This window comes from Pinus tabuliformis, chromosome 9, assembly GCF_031772625.1.
Source record: "Pinus tabuliformis cultivar Carrire ecotype Pingquan chromosome 9, CPIR1, whole genome shotgun sequence".
In the NCBI taxonomy this organism is placed as follows: Eukaryota; Viridiplantae; Streptophyta; class Pinopsida; order Pinales; family Pinaceae; genus Pinus; species Pinus tabuliformis.
In genome coordinates, this window is record NC_142307.1 from 1509515117 (window position 1) to 1509526467 (window position 11351).

The window sequence follows — 11351 nt, forward strand, 5'->3', positions numbered from 1 at the left end:
TACCATCACCGGTGCTTGTTACTTTTGTTCAATGATGTAAGGTGTTGCAATTAGATCAAATGAGTTATATATCTTCCCTTGAAATGCATCATTGAATGATCCTGGTCCCCTTGAGTTTTTGGATCAACCAAATTCCTTATATGATGTTGATCCACTAGGGTTTCTAGAAATCTAAGCTCCTCCTCGCATCCTCAAATTTAAGATAATTGTAGAGTCTCTCAAAATACAATATTTCTTTAGTATAATAGAATCGTGTAGTAATTTCCCATCATATTATAATGTTTAAGAAGAAACGACTACACTAAGGATTTTTTGAATGCACATTTTAGGATTTCCAATGAGATCCAAACCCCTAGTCGTGAAAATGGTGGTTTCCCCCCATATATTTTTTATGAAAATACGAAAATATCCCTCTTCCATATTCTCCATTATTTTGGTCAGATATGTGGGAGGGATATAATTTAGATTTGTCTCCCAAGACTATTTTTTCAATGAGTTCATTTCCTATACAAAGGAAATATGCATACATAGACCAATGAGGCAGTAGTCATTTGAGAGATGAACTACACTGTCGCCATTGATATGAAACCTAGGAAGCCTTGTGATGCATTTTTCCTTCTCTAAGAATTCTTGATGATTCCACATATAGATGTTTTTAGCATGTTTCATTAGTTGGTGTCTTGCACAAATGACTGGCACAAAAAAACAAGGGTTATACCCTTCCTCGTGGAGGTGAACCAGATTCTCCCTTCGATTATTGTCTCACAAGGAAGGAACAACTTCACCATCGCTCTAAGGCGTGTCCCCATTACATATCATGGATGTGATTCTAATGATAGTGCCTGGTGCAAGGTCACCAATAAATGTAATCATGAGACAATGTGAGACCTTCATTCTTTGATGTTTCCCTTGGTAAAATATATATTTTTTGGATTTATTGTTTTATTTATACTTATAACTAATTAAGTTGGAGACATTGGGTATGTATCCAAGACTAAATTTGATTGACATGTGTGTGTAAATAATCATGTATGATAATAAATAAATGTTTTTCTCTTGGAAATATAATGGGAAATAACATGTGAGCATTTTGGGATTCTTTAATATGAGGAAAAAAAATGTTGAAGTGGTTAAGTCCCAAGTTGTGGACAATAAGGGAATAAATTTATAATTATCATAGTTGTGACTTTATAGAATTCCAGAAGATTCCACGGGGAATAAACACCACAAAGGGAAACATTACTGGATAAAGATATTATGCTAGGTTGGAATATAAGGATAAGGATATCTCAAAATAAATGCATGCTAAGGAAGGAAAAGGGAAAGATTTTTCTTATAAAAAAAATCCAAAGTATAGAAAAGAGGCAGACAAATCCTAAAAGCAGGACACTACTAAAAATCTTTTGGGGAAGGAAAGAAACAAATACAACTAAGTGAAAATATTTGAGGTACATAAAAGAAGTCAGAGGCTCGGGGGAAGTTGTTGTGATTGCAACTCATTAGTTGGAATGAATGTGTTGGTTCCTACTATATTTCTAGGTGATCAAGTTACCAAATAAGTAAAAAATATTTATGTATTTATTATCAATAAAAATGTTTTAACTCTATAATAATCAATACCTATTTTATGTGGTTGATGCACAAAGAATAGATTACTTAGAGAATACACAATAAATAAGTAGCTAAGCATGTATTATATATATATATATATATATATATATATATATATATATATATATATATATATATAAAGTAATTTTTTTCCTAGGGAGGAAACTCAATTGGTGTTCGAATCTCCTTAGTTGTGACCCAGTTTATAGAGAAGAGGACATTTCGTATACCCCTAGATGTTTACTAGTAGCTACATGTCAGGTTGGTTGCTATGTTCCTCTAGGATAAAAAGGAAAAAAATATATAGAGTAAATTTCAAAATGCATGTAAATTTTGATATGTGTTTCTACTCTATTTTAGAATTACGAAGAGTGAGAGAACAACTGTATGGATTATGTTACTACAAAATAATATATAATCGAATAGAAAATTTATTTTAAGTTTAATATGCTAATAAACGAGCATAAGGGGATCACAATTGTTCAAACTTGTTAATACATGAAGTATTTATATTTTGTGTAAAACCCCTCCTCAAGAACCACTGTGGAACCTAGGGGTATAAGAACACTATAACTACTCTTTTCATTCAAGGTATTGCTTAGAAGAATTCTTAGTATGGCATTGCATGCTTATTATAAAGGAGAAGTTACAAACAACAATTGAGATACTTTAAGAAAAAGGAATCGTTCATACTCAAAAACAAAGTAAGTTTGAATTTAACTACATATACTCTAATTGAAAGTCATCTAGGAATAATCATGAAGTTTAAAGATTTAATGAGGCCAGATATATATGAACAAAAATAATACATTCATGAGTTTTCCCTAAGTACATATACTCTATCATAAGATGAGGGTTCAAAAAATTAAATTATGAATAGAAAGCAAAAAGTATTCTTTGGTACAAAATATCTCAAAAATAAGTTGGATATGCATACTTTAGAGATTAATTGGAAAAGTTTTCAGAATTCATGTGACAATATAACAATAGTTTTGAAGTCCCTAAAACTAGTAGCATGCTCAACATTGAGCACTTATAAATTTTAAACATTTATAATTTAATAAAGTAGACATGGTCGTTAATGGTTTGTATCGTCCTCCATGCTTGTAAAATAATTTAAAATTAAAAGTGGTTTTTTCTTGAATGTTTAAGTCCATTATTCTATATTAGAATAATTTGGGTTGAAGTCTAAAGTTCAAACATGTGCAAACAAATGACAATTTCTAGAACCCTCGTACATATAAAATATAACCAATAAATGAAATCTTTCACTAAGAGGACCAATTAACAAAAAATTTCCTTAAGAATCTATTTGCTATCAAGTTTTTGAAATACTTGTTAGATGTAGAAGCCTAATTAGATATTTTGACAATATCACAAGGAACGGGAATCATAGTAATAAATCTGAGTTGTTATAAATTTTCAAGAATATACTTTATTATGAAGAGAAATCAAATCAAGACAATTGAAGGATAACTAAATACCCCAAAACTTAAAGTATTAAGGAACTAAGAGGAGTTAAAAGATATGGCTGATACTTAGATGAAAACCCTCTATCCAACACAAGTTTAAAGTTTTGTCATTGAGGGTGTAGGAATTTACAGGGTAAGTTCCTCAAACAGAACACCAAAGGACACCACTCACTCATAGATCACAGATCAATACACCAGTATTTTGACGTGGTTAAAACCCTCAAAGAGGGAAACAGTCCACGGCTTGAGCCAACGCGGCCACTTCAGGCAGTTTATTAATAAAAGAACGAAATTTTACATAAGCTTCTCTCATGAATAGTTAACCTACAAATGACCCTCCATGCTCTTTAAATAGAGATCATGGACCAATCGGGTGTTAAGCCACGGATCAAGTGTCGGTAATACCGAGGAGAGAATGAACCGTCGGATCACTACATATCGTGACCATCAGATTGTAAGTTACAAAATGTACATAGTAAAGAAACACACTTTACCTAACTCTATACCAGACCAAGTTATACTTAACTATTTCCTATGTGTCGGAATATCCTAACATCCCCCCTTAAGAACAACTTGTGATAGGATTGAAGGATTTACAAATATGACACAATAGGAAAAGGAAGGAGGCACTAGAGCCTATCAACCCTTAGTGACAACTTCCTGAACTCCAACCATAAATAGATGTTTAGTGAACTTCGCCTCTGTGAGAGGCTTTGTAAAGATGTTTGCAACTTGATCATCTGTTGAACAATATTGCACTTCAAGAACATGGTCATGGATGAGCTTTCTAATGAAGTGCATGTGCAGTTCAATGTGTTTGTTGTGCTGATGTTGGACTGGATCTTTGCATAGTTGAATGGCACTTTGATTATCACACCAAAGTGTATTCGGATGCTGCTGCTGAAAGCCAAACTCTGACAGGATCTGACGAAGCCACAAGGCTTCCTTACTAGCTTCTATGGCACCACGATACTCTACTTCTGTTGAAGAAAGAGAAATGGCACCTTGTTTCTTGCAAGCCCATGTAATAGGTCCTGAACCAAGAGTGAACACATAACCTGCAGTAGACTTCCAATCATCAGGGTCACCAGCCCAATCGGAATCAGCGAAACCAACCAATAGAGGAGCTGCTTCGGCACTGTAATTAATCCCAAACTGAACTGTACCTCGAACATAACGAAGTATTATTTTAGCTGCTTTCCAATGAGTTTCATGTGGGTTTTGCATAAACTGAGCAACAAGGCCAACGACAAAGGAAAGGTCAGGACGAGTATGGGTTAGATACAAAAGTTTTCCTACAAGTTGATGGTATAAGGTAGCATCAACTTCAGGATAAGTACAAGTGACTAAAAGTTTGACTCCAGACTGAAAGGGAGAAGGGGATGACTTACAGTATTCCATGTGAAAATGGCATAGAATATCACAGGCATATTTGGACTGGGAAAGGGAAATACCTTCCTTGGATTGCAAGACTTGAAGACCAAGAAAATGTAAGTGTCCTAAGTCTGTCATTTCAAACTTCCTTTTAAGGCTAGACTTCACATGGTTTATAAGGTTGGGATCACTACCAGTCAGGATAAGATCATCAACATAAAGAACAAGAATGATAAGAGACTTGCCCACTTTCTTGGTGTAGATAGTATTGTCAGAATGACACCTAGAAAAGCCATTTTCTAAAAGAAATTTATCCATTTTGACATACCAACCTCGAGGAGCTTGCTTGAGACCATAAAGGGATTTCTTAAACCGACATACAAGGCTAGAGTCTGTTTGTATAAAGCCATATAGATTTCTTCATACAAGTCCCCATGCAAGAAGGCAGATTTAACATCCATCTCATGGACTTCCCATTTGAAAGAGGCAGCAAGGGAGAGAATAAGGCGGATAGAGTTCATTTTGGGAACAGGGGAGAAGGTTTCAGTGTAGTCAATGCCTTCAACTTGTGAAAAACCCTTAGCAACAAGACGAGCTTTATGTTTATCAACTTTCCCATCTGGTCCATACTTGGTTCCGTAAACCCATTTGCATCTAACAAGTTTTCATCCTTTTGGTAGAGGAACAAGATCCCATGTATCATGTGCCAATAATGAATGATATTATTCATTCATAGCTGCTTACCAATCTAGATGGCCTAAAGCTACTGCAAAGGTGTCAGGATCATAATTCACTAAAGCTTGAGCCAGTAAAGAAGAGGCTCTATCGAACTGAGAACATGTACGTCGCTGATCTGTAGGATCACCGGCAAGATCACCTGCTACATCCCGAGTAGCACGGACCCATTTTGGAAGTTGAGGAGCTGAAGGAGGATCCTGAGAAGGAGGATTGTCATCCTCACTTTCATCATCTGAAGAAGAAGTATTTTCAAAAGTAGAAGAGATAGGGAGAGGTGGCACATCCGCCGAACTAGGCTCGTAGGCCGATATATTTTCAGCAAACTTTACATCTCTTCTAATGATAATAAGTGGAATAAGTCTATATCCTTTGACATCTTCAGAATATCCAACTAAAATACATTTTTCACTCTTAGGTTCTAAAGCTTTATGTTTCTCATCTGGAATATGGGCCCATGCTTCACTTCCAAAAACACGAAAGTGACTTACATCTAGTTTAATTGAGCTCCATGCTTCTTCTGGAGTGATATTCTTTAAAACCTTAGTAGGAGTGCGATTTATTATGTAATTTGCACAGTTAATTGCTTCAACCCAATAATTAAGACTAAGTCCTTTAGATTGAAGCATACAATTAGCCATTTCCTTTAAGGTGCGATTCTTCCTTTCAGCTACACCATTTTGCTGTGGAGTATATGGAACAGTATGTTGCATTTGAATTCCATTCTCAGTGCAAAATTTGATGAATTTGTTGTTAACATATTCTCCGCCATTATCAGATCTTAGCTTAAGAATTTGATGTCCAGATTGTTTTTCAACAAAGGCCTTAAAGGCCAAGAACATGTTAAATACTTCACTCTTGAGTTTTAAGAAGTATACCCAAGTGCGTCTAGAGAAATCGTCAATGAAAGTTAAGAAATACTTGTAGCCAGAGAATGAAACAACTAGAAGTGGACCACATAAATCACTATGCACGAGCTGTAAAGGGGCTGAGGTGTGCCAAGAGGCACATTTTTCAAAACTATTCCGATGATGTTTTCCAAGTACACATCTGGAACAAACACCATCTCTGCAAGATACCATTGGAAGACCTGTCACCATATTTTCTTTACATAGATTCTGAAGGGAGTGATAGTTTAAGTGACCAAATCACTCATGCTAAAGTTTGTTCACTTCATCATTATGGGCAACAAATACTGAGGGAAGATTTGACGACCCAAAGTTGTGAAACTTATACAACCTTGTAGAATCATCAGCAACGCCAGTAGCTAAAATCTGTCTAGGATCTCTTAGGTCCTTAATTACAACATCGTGAGGTGAAAATTCAACGATTTTACCTTCACCTGAATGAGTTATCTGATATACAGATAGAAGGTTGCAGGATACAGTTGGAACACATAATACATCATTAAATTGACCATTGTTTATATGAACAGTTCCAGTCCCTACAACACTAAGAGATCTATTGTCACCAACATATATATTTTTGGTGTTACAATCATTTAAAGAAGAAAACATGGCTTTGTTTTTGGCCATGTGATAAGAAGCTCCAGAATCAATGAGCCACTCATGAGAATGAGAAGAAGAAGATACATTTAGTGCATAGCCAGAATGAGATGCTTGGCAACCACATGCAGAAAGTGCCATTCCTAAAGATGAAGTTGAAGTTGAAGAGTGCTCCAAATGGATATTATTCTTCTTCATTGCTGCTTCCAAGGCTTCCATCTTCTTAAAGCATTTGGATTCTAAGTGGCCATCTCGATTACAAAAGTTGCAATGTCTATCAGTCTTCTTCCCTTTGTTTTTATTTGTCTTATCATTTTGTTGAAATGATTTATCATTTTGAGGCTGAAATTCCTTAGGACCCTTGTTTGGTTTCGGACCATTCCTTTTAGGATACAACTTCTTAGGATTATTTGAATTTGGTTGCTGTTGGGCGGCTAACGCTTTCTTAGAAGAGTTTCCAAGATGAAGAAGACAAAGGTGTAAGAGTTTTTCTTGTTCTCTTATTAAAGAAACACCAAAGGAATCAAAGGAAGGGGACTTGTAGGCTTATCCTTGAGAAATGAAGGCTTCTCTGGTAGAATGGAAGGTGGAAACAAACACAGAATAGGTTGGTCCCAACTTAGTAAGAATGGAATAGATAAGGCTACTATCTTCTTTCTTAACCTTGACACCTTCCAAGAGAAGTCTAAGGGTCATGAACTTGGACAAAAAATCTTCAATGCAAGAAAAATTATTGGGGTCCAATGTAAGCAACTCATTTTCGAGTTGATGGGCTTTAAGTTCATTTTTAATTCCAAAAACTTTAGTGATCTGTTTCATTGCTTCCTCAGGAGCATCAAGTTCTGCAATATGGTATCTAATATCTAGAGAAATAGACATCCCTATCAACCCTCATGCTTGATCTTGCCTATTTTCCCATTTAGCTGCCTTATCTTCATCTTTCGGTTTGGTTTCTTGGCCTAAGACTATTCTATAGAGACCTTTACTTCTAAGTAAATCCACAATGTAGGACCACCATTAGAAGTAGTTGGTGCTGTCAAGAATAATTTGGCATGGACTTTCCATTTAAAAAAAAAACTAAAGTTATAGATGCTAAAACTAAGTGTTCCAATAGAACAATCTCGAAAAATTAGGCTGGTTAAAAAGAAACGGCTCTAAAAACAGCTTCTGGATGAAGAAGTTATGGCTTTTTGAAGAAAAGTTGATGAAGATGCCGACGAAGTGAGGGAATGTGCGGAAATGAAAAATCCACCCCCACAAAAAGGAGACTTGAAGTCAAGACGTCTACTCTCATAAATTAGCTTTGGACCAAGTGAGCTAAACTAAAAGTTTGAGAGAGAGAGAGAGAGAGAGAGAGAGGGTGCTTTGGGTTGCGTGCTTGCTTGAGAAAGCTCTTTTTTCCCTACAAAAAAAAAACACAAAAACCAACACGGACATACAAAAAAAATGAACCTTATGGCTCGAAGTTAGCTTTAGCCGGAAACCAAATATTTTCCTCAATGTTTCTGATTTTCCGAGATTAGAGTAAGGCGCAGCGGAAAAGAGCATACGCATGAGAAAAATCCTTCCTTTCTGTTTCTGATTTTCCTAGATCGCACAGAGTCGTAGGGAAAATCGCATACACAGAAATGAAAGGTATAGATCCAGTAATAAAAAAAACAAAAAGCTAAATAAACCGAAACCGAAATAAACAGAGAGAAAATAACTGTAAGTTGCAAATAAACACTGTATACCTCCAAATCTTAAAAATGACGTAGCTAGGGCTACCATAAACCTTTTCACATGAAACGAAAGGGGTTCCTCACTAAAACAGATGCTCCCAACACAATAGAGTAGTCCTCTCGGCCCGAAAATAGTCAGAAATAGTAGATCTAGGAAACGACAGTCGGATGCAGTTCTACCGGCTTCAGATTTGGATCACCAACAGACGTGGCCCTCAAATAGCTCTGATACCATGTAGGAATTTACAGGGTAAGTTCCTCAGACAGAACACTAAAGGACACCACTCACACACATATCACAGATCAATACACCAGTATTTTGATGTGGTTAAAACCCTCAAAGAGGTAAATAGTCCACGGCCTGAACCAACGCGACCACTTCAGGCAATTTATTAATAAAAGAATGAAATTTTACATAAGCTTCTCTCATGAACAGTTAACCTACAAATGACCCTCCATGCTCCTTAAATAGAGATCATGGACCAATCGGGTGTTAAGCCACGGATCAAGTGTCGGTAATACCGAGGAGAGAATGAATCATCAGATCACTACATATCGTGACCATTGGTGGGCTCCAGTATTGTAGAAATAATGCTACAACTCCTGGAGCTCCCTATCTCTAATTTTATCAACCCGGTAGTTCGTACAAACTTGGAAGCGACGGTGCTGTATGCACAAGTACTAGCTCTTGTCGCAGCTGTCACTTGGTCAGCTGGCACAAGTCCGCTAGGGCTCAAGCCAACTTCTATAGGCTCACAGAAGAAGCTTTATGAATGATGGATGAAAACTAACTCAAAGGAGACTAGTCTATTTGCAAAAAGAAACTGAAAGCCAACGAAGCATGAAAACCCTAGTAAACCCTAATTTGACTAGCTAGACCCTAACTATGCAAAACTGTGAATGAAACAACTACCAATAATGCCATTACTTGCAGTGAACTGAAATACATGCATCTAAGCTACTTGCATTTGAAAAGACATGTTTTTGTATTTTTTCATTAAGTGGTTGGATTTGTTGTGATGATGCTTTTGATTAGGGTTTGGTTGTGCAGGAGCGGTTGGAATGGAAGGAAAGCATGGGCAAGGTCAGGATGGCTAGGGGAGGTCCCAGAGGGTCTCTAGCATCGATCCCCATAAGTCTACCACGTTCGGATGCTCAGCAACCGAGTTTGCAGACTTCTACAGGAAGTCTGCAGGGGATCCTACAGGAAACTCAGAGGTTTCTACAGGAAGTCTGTGCAATTCTACACGATGTTTGGCCGTGGAGGTTTTGGGAGATGGTGAAGTGTTGGAGTGGTGTGGGAGGATAGGTGAGATGGAGATGGAGCTGGTGATGGCTCAGGAGCAGAAAAATCAGATGGAGGAAGAGTGCATGCAGTGGTTTGATGGTTGGAAGGATGGGATCAACGAAAGTGTAAGTAAATGGAGCTAAGTGATCAATGGAAGAGCTGGAAGGTAAACGGGCTGAACAGAGGTCAAGGATGTGGCTTTAGGCATGGTCAAGACGAAGAAGGAGGAAATGGAATGATGTGGAGCAGTGTAAATAAAACAAATTGCTTATGACTGTCACCAAAACGAGAATTCATTAACCTATGCTACCTGTGATATGAACTCAATGAACAGCAATGTAAATTTTGAAGAGAAGTTGTGCATGAAGTTGTGATGAAGGAGTATGGTTCACGGTTGAAGTGCATGGAAAGATCTATAATGAAAATGACTGTGTTGCAGCATGCATAAAGGTAAAAGACTGCGTTTTTTGGTGGTTGGTGTAGACTGCACCCCAAACTCCAAACAGAGATGGCAGTGGGGTCTCTCTCAACCTTTTTTGGGAGCTCCAATGAATTATAAACCTTCTATTCTGATCTAAGCAACTGAAAACAATTTAACCATGAGCTAATCCTACTTAATCTCATAAAAACTAAATCAGCAGACTGTAACTTCGAATTGCATGACAAAGCAAAGAAACAAAGTGCTGGAACAAAAGGCAAATAACACTACAGAACAGAGGAGATCTATTGCTCTTAGGTTGGGCCCTAACCTGAGAGCTATAGCTCCCTTAAAAGCTCAGAACTAGATCCAAATCTGCTTGCCTTTATTCATAATCAAAAGTCTAATGTCATGCCAAAACTGGCTTACAAAGAGAAAAAACCGAGCTACAACATGACTCACCAAATTGACTAACTACTAGCTACAAAAATGACTACCAACTAGCTACAAAAATGACTACCAACTAGCTAACCCAAATGAGGCCCTAAGCCTTCTTATTTATACAATTTGAGGACCCAACAGTCCTCCTAAAATTTAGGGACTTGGCTGCCCAAGACTTGTAGTTAACAGCAGTCCAACTTGACTTGCTTGGCTGCCCTTGAGCTAATTGATTCGGTGGCCCTTGAACTCCGAGATGATGGTGGAGAATTCAAGGTAAGGGCCCATAAATGAGGGGGACACCTTCCTACAAATCCTCTAGCTTGTTTTCCCACGAATTTGGCTGCCAAGTGCTCATTAAGACCTTCAATTTTGTCTCCAAATTGACCAAAAAGGCTACACAAAGCACCCATTAGACTTGTTGGCATAATGACTAACCAAATTCACTCTATTAGCATAAAAATAATCAAAAACATGCAATAAACTAATGAGAATGGTGGATTAAGTCAAATTAAGAAGTTGAATGAGCCCAAATAATTGTACATTGTTGGGGCTCATCAACCATCGGATTGTAAGTTACAAAAGGTACATAGTAAAGAAACACACTTTACCTAACTCTATACTAGACCAAGTTATACTTAACTATTTCCTATGTGTCGGAATATCCTAACAGAGGGGTTTCCTAAAGAAAAAATAGCATCTACAGTATAAAACTTGAAAGAGGAAATTATATTAAGAATTAATTTTTAATATAATAACCTTAAGCATATCTCTCTAGAGTAGGAAAGG